The following is a 17,948-nucleotide window of genomic DNA, read 5'->3' on the forward strand; positions in this document are numbered from 1 at the left end:
CCTCTACTTCCCCATTGCCTTGATGGGAACCATAGTTGTCCTTTCCTTTGTCTTTCTCTTTGATCCTTGATATTTTTGTATTAATCTCTTGCACTCCCATCTGAAATCTTATGGCACTTCATTAGTTCAGGGCCTGACACTTGTTGTTGGAGCAAAATACACCTGACTTAAGAGCTGCCATTTGGGCCACATTCAGGCTACAGGTTCACATCATCAAATACATCTAAATGTGGTACAGCTGTGGCCATCATCCCCCAGAACTTTATTGCTTTAAACTGAATCACAGGTACCCAGCAAGCAACTCTGTTTTCCTCTACATTGAGTACACTCTACTATCTCATATGACCTTGTGGTCATGATCCCTCCTGTGTTTGGGAGATTTTTCCATTGTTCCTTCTGCAGAGTCATGTTCCTTCTGCTGAGTCATGTTCCTCCTACTGGTTCATTCTCCTTTTCTTCACTGCCATTCCTGACACTGTAACCCCCAGCAGTGTCCACTCTTCTTTATCCTTCAGTATACCCTCGGCTGTCACTTCAGAGTAGGCCTTCTTTATATTTTCTCACAACCATCTGTAATTCTGAGATTTTTAATTCATTCTCTTAACCAGAGCCCTGCTCTATTTACGTGTTACCGACTAAGTAAAGAAAGCAATATGAACCTTCAGTGATTTTTAAAAGTGGGTTTCTGGAGAGGATCAACTGACAAATGACAGCACTTGCCAAAGCACCTGGAGGGAGAGAAGGCACTAGAGGAGCCGAGTGCACCAGAGAACACCTCTGAGCTTGAAAACCATGGTGAGATTTACATAGATGTAGGGACTGACCAGTAACATGCATGGTCTCTGTCCACTCCCTTCCTTTCCTGAAAGAGGGTGAGGGGGAGATGAGGGAGGGAGGGAAGAGGGGAGGGAGAGACAGAGAGACAGAGAGAGAGAGGGAGAAAGAGAGAGAGAGTCACTAAGCATAAAAAAGGCTGTTTCCTCAGTACCAAAACCTGGGACTCCTAGAGCCCAGCCACACCTACCCCTGTACGCAATTGCTGATACTCAGTGTTCACTTTGCTCTGGAATCTGAACTGTTCAGAGGACACCACGCTCTTCTGGGAGCTTTAGAAAAGTGGGCGTCAGCCCTTTAAGCATAAGCATGGGTAGACAGAGTGACTATCATAGAATAGTACGTATTTCATTAACTCTAGAAAATAAACTAAAATCACTCTACATCTGCGCCATCTCCCTGCCAGAGCCCTGGTGTGTTCTTTTCCATTTCCATACAGCAGGCCTCAGAAATGCACCATGGCAGAGATGCAGAAAGTTAAAGATTTCTAAGTAAATTACAATGAATAAATTAGATTCGGGTTTAAGGCGTGCTACACCAGCAATCGTGGGGTTTTAGAGTGCGTGGTCATAGACAATGGATCCTCTTTAAAATGGGAAAAATAAAAGTGCTTATCTCAAAGGCTGTTGTGACAACTCAATTAAATGTGTATGGAAATCACCTGGCATTAATCCTAATCCCTGCACCTCAAAGCTGGCATTCGCCACAATAAAATGGCTATTGAGGAAACTCTAGCCAATCACCCACTGTTTAAGTTTTAAATTAGAGTAGTTGCCAATTTTGGAAATACCTGCCTTTGTGGTGATTGTGTGGTTTTTTTTTTTTTTTTTTTGAGGTAAATGTCCAAATATGTGTTAATTCCTGTGTTTTCTGTTGTCTGGGCCCAGGAAGTTGATTGGATTTTAGCATATACAGCCCAGAACCAGCAGCCAGCTTGTGAGCACAGACATATGACGCGGCTGTAAAAGAACATTCCCTCCTCCCTTCCTGTCCTCCTGTTTCCCCAGCACACCAAGTTTTGTGTAATTTATCGTCCCACAATCTGCATAATGACAGTGTGTCTCCCTTGTCCCTCTTAGCGCTTTAACTTTTCAGCCTTCTCTCTTTCCCTCTCCTTACTCTCTCTTCTTTTTCTTCCATTAAATTCTCTCTTCTTACATTTGCATTTTCTCATTTACATATATTATTCCCCATTATCTGGCAAAACCGTGGACTAAGATTCTCTTCCTGTCTTTATGGAGTTCATGGTAGCTATGTATCTCTGAACTGTATCACCCTAGAAGTTTTTTCTCTAACGTGTCTGACGGTACCACCGCCACCACAGTGTTAGGGCAGTACATACCAATCCTGAGAACAAATTGTGTCATGGTAGAGTTGGTTGCTATCTAGTATTGGTCAGATCTGCACTTGACCTCATAAATGTGTCTTGCTCAGAATTAACTTGGATTTAGCAAACATCACCTCGTGAACGGGATAAATGGAAAAACAAAACAGCAACGACAACAAAAAACAACACCCACGTGCTGGACCTAAGACTATAGGTCTACACAGACATCCTAATGTCATGAGATCTGCCCAACCGTTACCCTACACTGCTGCTTTCCCTGTTTTGGTGGTGCTTGAAGACACCACTTTTGGTTTTCTGGGGTGGAATTTTCTACCTTGAGAGCCAGCTGACTACCAAGCATCATCACCCTTTGCCAGTCTCTCATCTACCCAGTGATCTTAAAAATGGGTGTCAGGGATCAACCTGCAGAGATGTTAGCCTCAACAACTAAAAACTGTCACGTAGTAGGTCCTAGCATGTGCCAACCTACATGGTTTACATGGATTGGTTCATATATTCTACTCAAATATGTACATATTAGAGTCTGTCTGTCTAGGCGGGGGGTGGGGGGAGGCACATGCATTCATACACATATGTTTGTTTGTGTGTTGGGAGGTGCGTGAAATCCAGAGGTTGATGTAAAGTGCCTTCCTCTATCAGTCATGGCCTTGTTTTTTGAGCCAGGGTCTCTCACTGAACGTGAAACTCACCAATTCATCTAGACTGTCTGGCTCACAAGCCCCAGGGATCCTTCTGTCTCCACCCTAAGATTATAGACATGTGCCTGCCTTTTATGTAGGTGCTGAGGGTCAGGACTGAACCAAGGTCTGCCTGCTTGTGTGCAAGCTCTTCATCAACCCAACCGTCTTCCTGCCCTGAGTTCTTTAAAGACACATATATGGCTATCTACTCTACCAAATATACCCAAAGTGTCTTACAGAGAATGCATTGACCTATTGGAAAAGAAGGGAAGTAGGGTCTTGTGGAGATTAAGATAAAATGGGAATTGAACCAATAAATCTGATTGCAAGTCCATCCCTCCTCTTTAACTGGTCACCCGGGTGTATAGCATTTTCCTTTCTGATGAGCTGGCCTCAAACTAGTGTCGAGCTGGGGCCATTACAGAAATAAATCTCCATGTCGCAATGATTGCCTCACTCTTTGCCCCCTCCTCTTTGTCTTCTTTCCATTGGGAGGCACAATCTGCTCCCAAGCTTTGGGTAGAGCCTCCCTATAAAGTCTGCTTGTTTACCCAATTCAGGTATCAGGCATAGGCACTAGGTCACTCCAGAGATAAGGATTGTTACAGGGACAAGAAAGGAAAGGAAGTTTCAAATGGAAGTCATCCCCATTAAAGAGGAAAACCACATTGCCAAATATAAATCCCTCTGAGGCAATCTATTATTGTTGTTGTTATTATTTATTATATATAAATCATAAGTAAATAAAAATAATAATAAATGGAAAGATAAAGGCTGGCTTCTGAGTTCACTGAAAACTTTTTCCTTTGGTTTTGAGTTCCTCTCCTCTGGAGTCTCTTGAGGGTATAAGCCTATAATTTTAATTATGTCTTGGCATCTTCATGAAGCAGATAGGCTGCTCAGGTAGTATTTATTACCTGTTAGGAAGGGTAGTTATGAATATGCTTCACAAATTCCAGCTACAGTGAACTGCCATGGGCCTTTCTCAAGGACAGAAGGGGTGGGCTGGGACGTACACAAGAGAAAAGTTGCTCATTAAGGGAAGGCTTGTTATCCGGGAACATATAATTAAGGTGACGGTCCCAGCTTCTGTGACAGCCAACACTTGGGTAGTTGTTTGATTGCTGCATGGGTCAGGGATCAGCTCCTGCTACAAGATGTAGGCACATTAGTGTGTTAGTGAACAGGTCAGGAAGTAAATTACTGCTGCCTTTCTCGCACACATTACTGTCGCTCTTCATTGTTTTGTTTTTACTGTACCTCAGCAGGACTGTGGCTTCTGAAGACTCCGTGTGACAGGTTAGGCATTTTATCCTTTGAGTAAACAGTAATCATGGTGTGAAGAAAGTGGGGCATTGGAGAATTTTTTTTTCTATTCTTTGAGAATTCCACTCTTCTTTTTAGTTTGCTCCAAGGGCTCATTTGGGATACATATATTAAGCCCTTTAAATAGTTCATAATAAATCTTTGTCTCAGGCTGATTCTGACAGTTTTTTAAAGAGTCTTTTAAGAGAGAATCCTCAATCATTTGTTAATCCATGGGGTGATCTTCAGACTTCAGGAAAAAAAATAACAGCCCGGGCTCTTGGGTAGTGAAAATACAATGGCGGAAATATATATATAAATAAATATGGAAAATCCCAAGAATATCACCTTGCTAAGATTACATATTCTGCATGTGTCTAAATGCTTGCTCTCTTCTTCACCAAGCTAAAAGAGAAAGGAAAATAATTGTCAGAGTGGCAAGAATTTGTATTGCTAATTTTACGTTTTGGACTTACATGTATCTAAAACACCAGACTTCAAACTGTCTAGGAAAAAAATATGCTTCTTAGAATAAGTTCTTTTGATGGAAAGATCATTTTTTTTATATCACCTCTGCCTTGTCCTCTGTGTGTGTGTGTGTGTGTATGTGTGTGTGTGTGTGTGTGTGTGTGTGTGTGTGTGTGTGTACAGAGACAGAGCTATTTTGCCTGCTCAAGGAGCAACTTTCTACTTCCAGAAGATGAACTGTAGACACTGGTTGTTGGTATCAACAGTAACATTGAAGCTGTGTAGGGTAAGCCATAGCATCTAAACAGAGACTTTCTAGGCCTACACTGGTGAATGTATGTAACACGGTTTAACTTCCCCGATAGATAGAGATGAGTTGCTTCACCAAGAACACCGGATGTTCATAATTTTCAAAGATAACATGAACTTAGCAGGCACAATTTTAACACACAAATGAAACATGTATATTTTCCAGGTGAAAATAAGGTACTATTATTTCTCATGTAAATAGTGAACATCACTAATCTCTATAATCCTTACCCAGTATTTGTACAGTGAATCCAAAACATGTCACAGACTCTGCAGCAGAAAAGCACACTTGGTCTCAAGTGCTTTACACGTAAATAACGGATCCTTTTAGGGAAACTTTTTCTAGGTTTATTTAGCTTTGACCGTAACTGGACTGGTTCACAAGGAAACAGGCAGACGCTGCCCTGGCAGGGCCATTTATTTACTCCATGTATATGATCTAAATTCATGTATCAGTTCCAAAATTCAGTTCCAGAAAAATAGCAGAACTTTACTAATGAGATGCAAATGGAGTTTGTTAGCAAGAAAGGAAAGAATAAAGTGGAGTAGTCGTGAAGGACAGCCTACTGTTACAGACAGATTCATTCTCAAGGAGGGTCAAATAATTGAAGACCTGGAACAAGGGTAGCCATAAATATCTGGAGCCCCTGCAGTTGAGGGAATTAAGCATGAAACAATTATGAAGAATGCAGAGAGAGAGAGAGAGCATCCAGCTTCCAGGCCACAGGGAATATGTGGTAGCAGCTTTGAAAAATAGTTATTTAACATCATAATATATCCAGTTTAGCTTCAGAAGTCCACTGATACAGTGATGAAATGTTGATGGTGAGTTTATATTTCATTTAATTTCATATATTAACTACATGAATTATATGATGTATCATTAGAAAGCTCTATTTGAAAAGATCACCCTGTCTTATGAAACAGGAAAAAAAAATAGTAGTAATTAATATCAACAAATTTGCTTTGCCCCCAGTTTGAGAAAAGGCAGTTTTTACCCCCATTTCCCTCATGACCGGTAGCAATGGCCTTTATCTTTTTTAATTGAGGAAGAGAAGGCAATTCCTTGGCAGGTCTAACTGCAAGCTATGTAAATGGACTCGTTAAAAAAAATGACTGCTTTTTTTTTAATCCCCACCACTTGGGAAGATTATGCATAGCCTTGAAGAAAATACACAAATGACCTAACGTGGAGTTCAGATATGGAAATTGTGCCCACACAGACATTAGCAGGTGAGGACAATAATGGTGAGACCCTGACCTCCTCACAACAAAAGGAGAGCGATGTCTTGCAAGAAGACTGGAAGGCTGTAGGTCGGGAGATGGAACCCTGGTCATCGAAACTTATTGGAATCACGAGACAGGAAAACTTGTTTAATTAAAGATATCCAAAGTAGATATTCATTAGCAAAATAAGAGATGAAGATAATTATTGAGTTATCTCCAGTTTCTGGTTTTTTTAAATTATTACCAAGTAAAATAATGCTACTAAAACTCTTCCCCAATTAATAACTTCCAATTTCTTATTGATGGCAGATTTGATATAGTACCTCTATCTAAAAACATCTCAAAAGTAATCATTTCAAGTTGCTCTTGGATAGAGCCACAATATAACCAACAAATTCCAGCCACCCACACCCAGATTCCTTCTACGGGAACAGAGCAGTAAATTGGCAGAAGATGTCATTACTTCTAGGAGTGGTGAGGAGGGAGAGAGAGAGGGGGGAGGGGGAAAGAAGGGAGAGAGGGGGAAGAGGGGGAAGAAGGAGGAGGGGAGAGGGGGGAGGGGAGAGGGAGAGGGAGAAAGAGAGAGATGAAAGTATACCATTATGCATGGCCCCATCCTTGAAAGGATAAAACTAAAAAAGGCCCACCATACCAAATTACACTTAAGTCCTCGGCTATAGCTTGCTGTTCCCACTCCGTACAGTAAAAAGGCTCTGGCTACTCAGATTTTCTCCATCACAGAAGCTCATGGAGCCTGGGCCTGTCTCCTAAACGACACCCGCCCCCATTCACATCCCTACTGAACACACCACTGCAGACATCCAAAGCCTTCTTCTAGGCAGAGGGCAGCCTAACAAGCAAACGAAAATATAGAACTACCAGTTCAATTTCGAAACATATGCAATTTTGAATGATACTAAAAAATAATAATAACTCATTGTTTAATCCAGAAATCCAAATTTATAGGGTGCCCTGAATTTTCTCTAGAAATTCTAATTAGAAGCAAGCTTTCCAGTCACCACCAGCCTTCCCACAAGCCCCATCCCTTTCAGCCCTCACTGAACCCCACGCTTCTCTAGGCCACACTCTTGAACCCCAGCAGTGTTCTGACCAGCTCAGTTCAGTTGCTCTTATGCAAAAAAAAAAAAAAAAAAAAAAAGGAATGGTCATATTTCCTTTCTGCCACCCATTTCCACACCATTTTGCCTAAGTTGCAAAAGCTCTAAAAATTGCTCTTCAAAAAATAATAATAATGAGACAGGAGAGATGGCCCAGAGATCAAGAGGGAACTTAAGTTCCGGTCCTGCCCTCTATTGCAGGCAGTTCACAACCACCTGTAACTCTAGTTGCAAGGGATTCTGTGTCCTCTTCTAGTCTCCTCAGGTAACGGGGCCCAGCATGATGCACACATATATGCAGGCATTCACAAATACACATAAAATAAGGTTTTTTTTGTTTTGTTTGTTTGTTTGTTTGTTTGTTTTATGCACTGCCCACATTCACAGTGCAATTATCTGTCAACATCCATATCCCTCACTGACCTGATTCGGAGGCGCAGCTCCTGTTCTTCATACCTCCGACCACAAGGTGGCAGCATACCAGAATCAGAGTTCATGGCAGAATCTACTAACCACAAAGATCCTTGACCTGAAGAATCATTGACTCACCTTGAGTTTGAACATTCACAGAGCTTTGTTTTCAAGTTGGGGGAAAAAGGAAAACTTATGGAGGAAAAACATACACAGAAGTTTTAAACGATATCAGTGCCGATAAACATCATAAGCTAAGTGGGAGAAAATGGCAAACAAGTAGGGAGATATTGTCAAGAAATGTGTCAAAGTTAATAACCTTAATATACTCAAGGATCTCATTCGAACTGAAAACCAAAATACTAAAACCCCAATTAGAAACTAGAGAACATAAATATATGACTAACTGAAAAACATTCAAATGGCCAATAAATATGTATTAAAACGTAATTCATCCTCACTAAAAATAGAAATGCAAATTAAACATGTAAGATGTTTTTGCTTATGGCGTATCAGCAATCTCCCCAGAAGTATCTTCCTCTGTATCCTGCTCATCTGGTCTTTTTATCAAATAAGAGCACATATTTTAAGATGACTGTCACAGTAAACATCATGGAACGTGGCTGACAAGCCTATCAAGTGACACGGAACAACTTCTCAGGCAATCGGTTTGTCTAGACATATTAAGAGCCTTAAAAAAAAAAAAATCAGCTCCTGGCTGGAGAGATGGCTCAGAGGTTAAGATCACAGACTGTTCTTCCAGAGGTCCCGAGTTCAAATCCCAGCAACCACATGGTGGCTCACAACCATCTGTGATGAGATCTGATGCCCTCTTCTGGTGTGTCTGAAGACAGCAATGGTGTACTTACATATAATAAATAAATAAATCTTTAAAAGAAAAATCAGTTTCTGCCCTTTGGGTTGGTAGGATTCTTTCAAGGAGTCTACCCTAAGAGACAACAGCAAAGCTGTAAGGTTGATGCTGGAGAAATATTGCATAACCACTAAAAATGGTGCTTTTTAAAAAATGATGTAATGACAAGAACAAATGAAGGCACTACGATGTTCTCTTAGAATGTTTGTTTTACAACTGGTCCCTAGAGACCCAGAATCCATTTGCTGCCTTAACAGTGTCTAATAACAGGAAAACCATCACCTCATAGTTCTGTAGAACAAACACAGATGTGATCTTTCTTTGTTCTTTTTCCTGTGAGACAAGGTCTTACTATGCAAGCCAGGCTAGCCCCCAACTTGTAACAAATCTTCTACGGTGGTTACTGCATCCTCTTAGTATTTATTTTCTGTTCATACCTGTTGGTTTCCCAAATGGTCTATCACAACCTCCTCATGCGACTTCAGGCTCTCGCTAGCCTTCGCTTGACTGACAGTACAATGCACACTGTTCCCAGAGCACTCGGAACTCTCTCTTCCCTACCCTTTTTTTCTCCTCCCACTCATCCTCCCTTCTCCCTCTCTCCCATTGCAGAAGTTCTCTTCTTTCTCTGGACTGGTAATATCTCTTAGCTTTAAGGATTTTCAGCCGGCATTTCCAGCATGCACAACTCTAAGCTCTAGTGGCATACAGCACACATGCTCCGCACCCTTTATTTTTAACACCGAAAATCACTGAGAGAGCAGATTGCTTAACTCGGTCCTTTCCTATTCTTTCTGTAGAAGCAGCTTCCTCAGAATATCTCCAGTGGGAACACCTAAGAGTCAGTGGATGCTTCAGTCATATCCACAAGCTCTTCCCTTGCTTCCAACCCAGGAAGTCCTCCACCGAAGACAAGAACTTCATGTTAACTTTGAACGAATATTCGGAAGTAACACAGCTAAAATGTCACATACACATAGATAGATAGATAGATGATAGATAGATAGATAGATAGATAGATAGATAGATAGATAGATAGAGATAGAGAGATAGATAGATAGAGATAGATAGATATCCCATTCCCACTATTAGAGTCATTCAATAACTATTTAATATACCTGAAAAAAGTACCGAGCTATAATAAAATACTGGATATATATATATACATGTAATATTGTCTTTGTGGGGCTACATGATAAACAAAGGCAAAACATTCCAGGGCAGAGAGGAGAGAGCAACCTTTGAGAATCTAAACGCTGTGCTCTTAACCCGTGGGCTTGGACAGGGAGTGCTGTCCTGGCTGCCAGTGGTCTGCTCCACTCCCTGACCTTGCATCTGATGAGATGAAGCTGCTCCCACCTCAAAGCACAGTTGTGCTTTCCAGCGAGGAAAGGCACAGTGCAGCCGCATGTTGGCTGCCACCTTGCTACAGGCTCCTCTCGATACCTCCATTTTAAAATACAGAGCCTGGCCAACGTGCGTGCCTGAGACGGAGACTTAGCCAGAATGCTAAGAAGATAAACACGGTAGTCCAACTGGATACTGGTTACCAGTTACCACTCCATGAGTAGGCTACACAGAAGATTCCATGTATATAAAATAGTATATTAAAGTAAACTTACAAAAGCAAAGAGCAATCACTGCAACTATAATTTTTTTTCTTCTTCTTTGGGAATTCTAATTTTAAAAGCATTAAAGGAGACAGCTGCTCATGCTGTGATATGCACTAAACAGCCTGAAGGATAAAAAAAATATATTTGTAGCTCATAATAACTATTGACCTTTCTGATATACAATGTTCCCTGCGTTAGCTATTCGGTTCTATCAACAGTGAAGATTGAACATGACTTTTTAATAGAAAACATGGGGTTTGAGCTGCCTTCGCAAAGGTGTTTATGTATTATTTTGTATCGCACTACAAAGACTGAGTCCAGATGCCCTTTGTCTGGTATCAGAGGTGCTGTAAAGAAAAGGAGAACAGAGAAGAGTGTGTAAAGAGAGGCAGGGAAATACTGGGATGATACGGAAGGGAAAGGAGAAGGTGCTTGCTGGTGAGGATCTTATGTATGAAGAATTGGCTCGTAACCCTTTTACTATGGCGATAAAAGCCTTGCCACACTCGATCCCATACACAGCATTCGTAATGGAATCCACGCTGTGTCCCAGGAGGAAATGCTCTATTTTTCTTCCAGAATAGATCCCTCAAGTGGCAACATTTATAGGAAGTTTCCGGGAAGATTTAAAACACTGGCTCGCAGTACTGGTGCCGTGTGTCCTTTGGCACACACAGACACTACGGTTTGGGTACAGTGGCTTTCACGTTCTCTCTAAGGTGATCTTCACAATACCTGGCATCCTGCCCCCGCCCTCCCCAAACCCTCCTGCCCAGTAGCTGTGTACAGAAACACCCACTGGTAGCAGCTTGGCGCTGACACTGTGTATCTTTTTCCAGAGAGGTATCACTCAAACAACAAGTGATAGCTGCAGGCAGCTGCCACACATGCTCCCTCGGAGGACAGCCTCCAACAGCAGCCCTGCCAGGCACAAGGAGCCTGAAAAGCTACCCAGTGTTAGGATTCCATCTCCTGTCAGGCCAGAGAGTGCCAGGGGTCCTGATAGGTGGCAGGGGTTGGCAGGCTATTAGACTTAACTCTCTCTTGATCTCTCTCTCAGTCTTCTCTCCCTTCTCTCCTCTCCTCCCTCTCCCCTCTCTCCTTTCAATCTCTCTGCCTCTCAGTCACACTTTCTTCTCTCCCCCCTCCACAGACTACTTTTTAATGTTACTTTGAAAAGCATTTATTACATCATTATCGAACCTCAGCTATGTCACAGCTCTGCTCTGGAGTTTCCATTGATGATCTGCAAGTTTCAAAACAAAGCTGCAGGCTCACAGGAGTTAGAGCAGAAAGTGGCCCTAGTGAGACTGGCATAAAGGGGGCTTGCTTTAACTCAATCCAGAGCAAGCGCCCCTGCAGACAAGAGGTCACTGAGCCAGAGGATACCACCACTGCACTGCCTATGAGAGAAAGGACATCCCAGAGCACAGAAAACAGAGGGCACTAACTGGCCTTGCCACCAGGGCCACCAAATCCACTGTGGTATCCTGAGGGCTGTAGTACTGGGACATGGCAAAGACAGGCCCGTGGGATGAAAAACAACTCTCAAAAGACAAACTATTCTCTACCTGAAGATGCAGCCAGCTCTCTCTTACTACTGAAATAATGGGTTTTTTTTGGGGGGTGGGGTGGGGTGGGAATCAATTCTGTAGCGACAAGCAGAGGGAAAAGAGACCTTGATTCCCTCTCCTCACAGTGTCCTGTGACAGTATAACCTAGCCTGGGAGAGTGGCAGAGGTCAAGTTGGAATTCTTGAAAGAAAGCAGGTGAGAATGCTACTTTGTCTCAGCACAGGTAACCCAGACGGATAAGGAGGGCTGGAAAGACAATCCCACCTGGGGACATGTCACAGTCATGGCCCTATTGTTAGAACCTTTTGAAAATTACCAACTTTAAAAAGCTGAGCACTTGGGCTAGAGAGATGGCTCCTCGGTTAAGAGCACTGAGGGCTCTTCTAGAGGTCCTGAGTTCAGTTCCCAGCAACCACATGGTGGCTCACAACCATCCATAAAGGGATCCAATCTGGTGGGTCTGAAAATAGCTACAGTGTACTTATATGAATAAAATTTAAAAAAAAAAAACAAAAACAAAAACAAAAAAAACAACAACTGAGCACTTGAACCTCTCTTCATTAAATCAATATTGCAATTCATATTCCCCACACATGCAAGTTTGCCAGCTACCGACTTGCTGGCAAGCATTCTTTCCCACCGTTGCACAAGTGTGACCCATGTCCTTGCTTATCTTGTAGCACAACAGAGCTAGGGTTTCCCAGAAAGGTCTGACATGGACAGCAAAGCTACTGTGAATGCAGATATCCTTGAACCTTGAAAGCTTTAAAAAGGCAAAGCTGCCTTGTGTAGCTCCTGAGAGGGAGGAGCCCAGGAGCACCTTGTTCCAGTACTTCGAAAGCCAGAGTACAGTCATCCCAGGTTCCCTGGGGCTAGCTAGATGGTCTGCTTCCAAGGTCATTAATTTGACTCTTGCTACAGTGGCCTCTCCAGAGAACTTTCTGAGTTTGACACAGCATCTCTCTTGTTTCCATCACAATGGCTGGAGAGGCCATGGAAGAACCAGCTAGTCACACACTATCCACTCCTCTATCTGCTGTTTTGTAAAAGGAAGTCACTAGGTCCAGCCCACACTCACTCAAGGAAACAGAAAGTGGTACCACCTTTGAAAAGAGGAGTTCTGAAGAACTTGTGGCAGCTCATGACTATGAAAAATTTCATCTGGAATAAATATAAAATCTGCCATAACAATTTTATGATTTTAAAAGATTCATGCTTGGTCTGCCATTCATACAGTAGGTTGGGTGGATTTTATAGGTCAGTATTTAATGAATATCTGCTACTGAAAAAAAAAAATATATATATACATATACATATATACATATAGATATATATAGATATATAGATATATATATATATATATATGGCTGTGTGTGTATATGTATACATACATACAAATAAATATGTAACATATCCAAAGCAATGATTATATGTATACATACATACACATATAATGAACCATGAACCATGCTGGGTGTCATAAGAGATCAAGGTTGGATGCCTTGTGCTATTTGGGATAAGATTAAATGGAGATTAAAAGTATATTAGTAAGCTAAGAGAAGCCTGTTGTTGACATCATGGTCTTTAAAGCCACATAAATATTTATCATATCTGTGCTCTGCTACTAGATGGCTGGGATGTCTTGGTAACATACTGATATTCTAATATAATAAATATTTATTGTTTGCATTGGTCAGTATGGGCTAATTGTTCTGCAGTTTAAAAAAAATCCCCCATTATAAAATGATTTATATCTGTGAGGACCGAAGGTCAGGGAAGGGGGGAGTCCACGTGTCTTCTAAATGCCAGGTTAGGAGAGCAGCCACTCTCTGAACTGGTAACAGTCACTGTGGCCAAAGGACAGAGACTAGGGCCTGAAAACGAGGCGACTTTTATGACATCTCATTGTCTGAAAGAAGACATGAGCATCAGCTCCAAGGAGCTTTGAAAGTACCGTTTGTCCTCAAGTGATAGAAAATAATTTTTAAATGTTTTCAAATTATTAATGCATACTCATTTCTCTACCACTTCCTAGAAGGGTCGTGAGAATTTCCAGACTTGGGTACCTGTGGGGTCTCTAGAACCAGTCTTGCATGGAGACCCAGGAATGGCTCTATTTAATTCCATGTCATAAAGACTTACCCAAACTATACTTCTCTTATACAAAGAAAATATCTTACTATTGAGAAGGAACATTTCTTAAAACTTAATTTTTTTCTTTTTTTTCTCTCTTTTTTTCCCCCTGCACGCACCAGGGTTTGATGGAATTTGGAGGGTTCCGATGCTAGGCACGCATCTACACATAAATAAGGGCCCTGCTGGTGCTTTACCATGTCCTTGTGGAGTCCCCATAGCAGATTTGACAGTATTCAGAAAGCGCCTAGCCCTCATTCGCATCCTGGAAAACCTCTATCGATCTCAACACCTGTCACCTCCACCAGCTCCTGTCCCTGGGAGGATGCGAGGGATGCACAATCCACATTTAATGGCGTCACCAGCAGATGAATGACAACTGAAGTCTCGTTGCGATTACAGCAGGCGCCAACGTTCTGACTTTGGTTATGAATTTTCTGTAAATTTTATATTAAAAAATATATCAAAATGGATATTTCAAGAACTTCAGCAATGTAGACATTTAAAAGTTGAGGGGCTGGAAAGGCAGCTCAGTGGTTAGGGAGAACATGGACCTCGTAGAGAGGGAGGATCCAACTGTGGTTCCTAGCACCTGCATTAAATGGCTCACAACTGCCTGTAACTCCACCTTTAGGGGATCCAGTGCCTCTGACCTCCATGGATGCTGAACTCATACACACACGCACGCACACACACACACACACACACACACACACACACACTTTTATTCAAGCGTTAAAGACCCCTGAGATGTCTGTATTTTGATTTAGCTTTTCATCATGTCGGCCTTGGTTTTATGTTTTCATCTTTTAGCTTATATTTCATGGGCTAAGAGTGGACATGACTCAGATCTGACCCCTCTGTGCAGCTTTTCCATCCATCTGCCTTGTGTTTCAGGCAGTAGCTAGAACTTCCTGGAATCCCAAACTTATCAGAGCATGAGACAGTAGTGGCCGGTCTCTGAGAGTTGACAAGAGTGTATTCCACATCTAAAAAGCACTCGAAAATATTTCTTAGACATAAGATGGAGCCACTGTGTCTAGAGAGCGCAGGTCTCAAGTGGACTTCTCCCCTACTCCCTCCCTCCCTCAGCCCACCCACATACCAGCCCATCCACTGTGACTCCTCCCCCAGCAAAGCCCTCCTCCTCCCTGGACTATCACCTGAGACATTCTCTCAAAAAACTTTTCTGAGGTGGCTGCCATTGCCTGTCATATTGCAAGCAAAGCCTCTTTTCACAGGAGAGACACCACTGTCACAATTGTGATAACTATTTGCTACCCCATAGGAAGCCTGGCTATGGTGGGGGTGATCTGAGTAAGTTGGCAACCTGTCCTGTTGAAAGGTGGAACATGGCAGGCTCCTCCTGCTCCTGAGCTCAGAACCAGGAAGCTATAGGCAGTCGAAGTGAAAGTCACCATCATGAAAACAAGCTCTGACTGCCCCACCTATGTCTCATTGACTCCTCGGTCCCCTTGCTCTTGAAGTTGAGTATGATGGTTAATTTAGATTCTAAATCTTGGCTTCAGTGGGGCAGAACCTGACCTTAGCATTCCTTACACACCAGTTATCCCCAGTGTAATTAACATTACCCTGCGTGTTTAGGCAATTACTACTGTAACATGAGGCGGATGCTGTACTCCTGCCTCGGCTAGAACATGACACGGTGTTTGGCTGCACAGCTCACACGAAGCTGTGTTTTCACCCAGCAGGAAGCCCCCTTACTGCGATCTCTCCTATAGACTCGGACTGTTTCGCCGGTGCAGTTCTTGTTTCTAAAAGCAGAAGTATTTCTCAGCTTGCCTGAATGGCCTTCTCTTTTTCAGTGAGGCCTTTCCTTCCCGGCTGGGTGAGGCTATCCAGAGCCCTACCCCTAAAGCTCCAAAGACATATTTTCTCTTCTCTGAGAAGTTTCTATATTTCCGTTCCCTCTGCTATTGCAAACACAATCTTGCTGAACAGAGCTAAATTTTTAAAAGCCGAGCTTGTGCTGTGGATTTTGATGGCTTCACGTTAGTTCAAGTCTCTGAGGACCAGTGTCAATAAATGTGTGAGGGACAACAGTAGACGGGCGTACGTTTCCATTTCCAGCAGGATGAAAAACCGCTATAAATTAAGTCTAACCTTAAATGTATAATCTGTCCTTGGGAGAAAGAAAAAAAAAAAAAAGAAAGGATATAGCATCTTCAAGCTCTCGGCATCCCTTTCGAGGAAAAAAAAATTGGTTCTAAGGGTCTCTGATCTTGTGTTTTAGTAAAATAGAACTGCACGGCTGACTGACAGTTCTGATCTAAAGCATTTACGTTTAAGTTTTGATCTCTCTGCTTTTGATTAAAACTAATGAGCTCATTTAATTCAAAATGGGAATCTCTGATAAGAGAAATAAGGTTGATGTGATTGGATTAGAGGGGCAAATTAAACTCTTAGAGCAGAAGTTTGTGCTTATATAGTGTATTAAAAAGCTGTTGGCGTATTATGGCGTGTTAGATGATGAGAAAAATTTCATAGTAATTCATATTTAATCAGAAGAAATGAAAGTACTAAATATAACATGGCTCTGCTTTTCCCTCGAGTGATAAAAAGCTGTACATTTAAAATGACATCAGATCAGTGCTCTCTAAAACAAAAAAGGGAAAGCCTTGGGAGGGACACATAGGGAAGGGGCAGATGTCCGACGGCCTGCACCCCAGAGTGGAAATGCTACCAACGTAGGAAACTGAGACTTACCAGGCTATGAATGACATGGTAAGTCCCCTAGACCATAGATAGCACGGTGCCTATGATTACGGTGTCCACACCCTCCTGCCAACTGAGCATCAATCACATTTAATATGAAATGCAGAGATTACTTATTCTTTAAAATATACAAATAGCATGCCATAATTTTATGGTTTTCCAATTTTTAATCTCTTTTATAGTTGTTTTGTCCTATGATTCTTACAGCTTACTTCTTTTCCTCCTTCCTCCTCTTCTCTCTTCTTCTTCTTCTTTTTCTTCTTCTTCTTCTTCATTTTCTTCTTCTTCTTCTTCTTCTTCTTCTTCTTCTTCTTCTTCTTCTTCTTCTTCTTCTTCTTCTCCTCCTCCTCCTCCTCCTCCTCCTCCTCCTCCTCCTCCTCCTCCTCCTGCTCTTTCTTCTTCTTCTTCTTCTTCTTCTTCTTCTTCTTCTTCTTCTTCTTCTTCTTCTTCTTCTTCTTCATTGGTTTTGTTTGCTTTGTTTTGTTTTGTTTTTTATCTCTTGAGACAGGGTGTCACTTTGCAGGCTTGGCTAGCCCGGCACTCAATATGTGAGCAGACTGGCCTTGAACTCACAGAGATCTGCCTGCCTCTGCCTCCCAGGATTCACGTGTGTGAGCCATGGGTGCCCAGCTTCTTACAGCTCTTCATTACATGGGTTTTTTGTTTGTTTGTTTGTTTGTTTGTTTTGTTATTGATGTTGTTGTTTTTAACCTCTATTCCAGAAAAAAGAAATAAAAGAAAAGAAAATAGTGTTAGATTAAAACTAGTAAAAAAAAAATTCCAGTTTGTTGATGGGCTTTAGTCTTTTTAACTTTGAAATAAGAAAAAGATAATATCTAAGAAGACCAAAATTAGAATATTTATTAGTATAAAATCCCCAAATTGAATTTATTTGCAGGAAAATACTTCAATTTATAAAATCTCTTCAAAATTTCTTTAAAAGAAAATTGGCTTCCATAGCACTGGATCAGCCTATGGCCTCCCACCACTTGAGTCACACAGGCAAAAACATCCTATTCAGTCTAGAAGCATTTCCTGGGGAAGAGTAACTGCTCTGTTTAAGATAGAAAATGTCCTGGATTAAACGCAGAGAAACAGAGGGGCTGGAAAGATAGCTCAGCAGTTAGAGCAAGTATTGCTCTTGCAGAAGACCCAGCTTCATTTCCCAATGCCTACAGCTGGCAACTCACAGCCAACTGCCTGTAACTCCAGCCCCTGGAGACCCAACGCCCTCTTCTGGCCACACTAGTGCACATAGCCTCGACACAGACACAGATACAAGACACAGACACAAGACACAAGACGCTCATAATTCAAA

At 41.9% G+C, this 17,948-nt stretch overlaps 1 protein-coding gene across 25 annotated transcripts in view; it reads left to right on the plus strand.

The window, feature by feature from the left end:
• Npas3 (neuronal PAS domain protein 3) overlaps window positions 1-17,948 on the plus strand; it is an 824,148-nt gene that overhangs the window by 736,831 nt on the left and 69,369 nt on the right. The window lies entirely within an intron of this gene.

Source organism: Mus musculus, chromosome 12 (genome assembly GCF_000001635.26).
Source record: "Mus musculus strain C57BL/6J chromosome 12, GRCm38.p6 C57BL/6J".
NCBI lineage: Eukaryota > Metazoa > Chordata > Mammalia > Rodentia > Muridae > Mus > Mus musculus.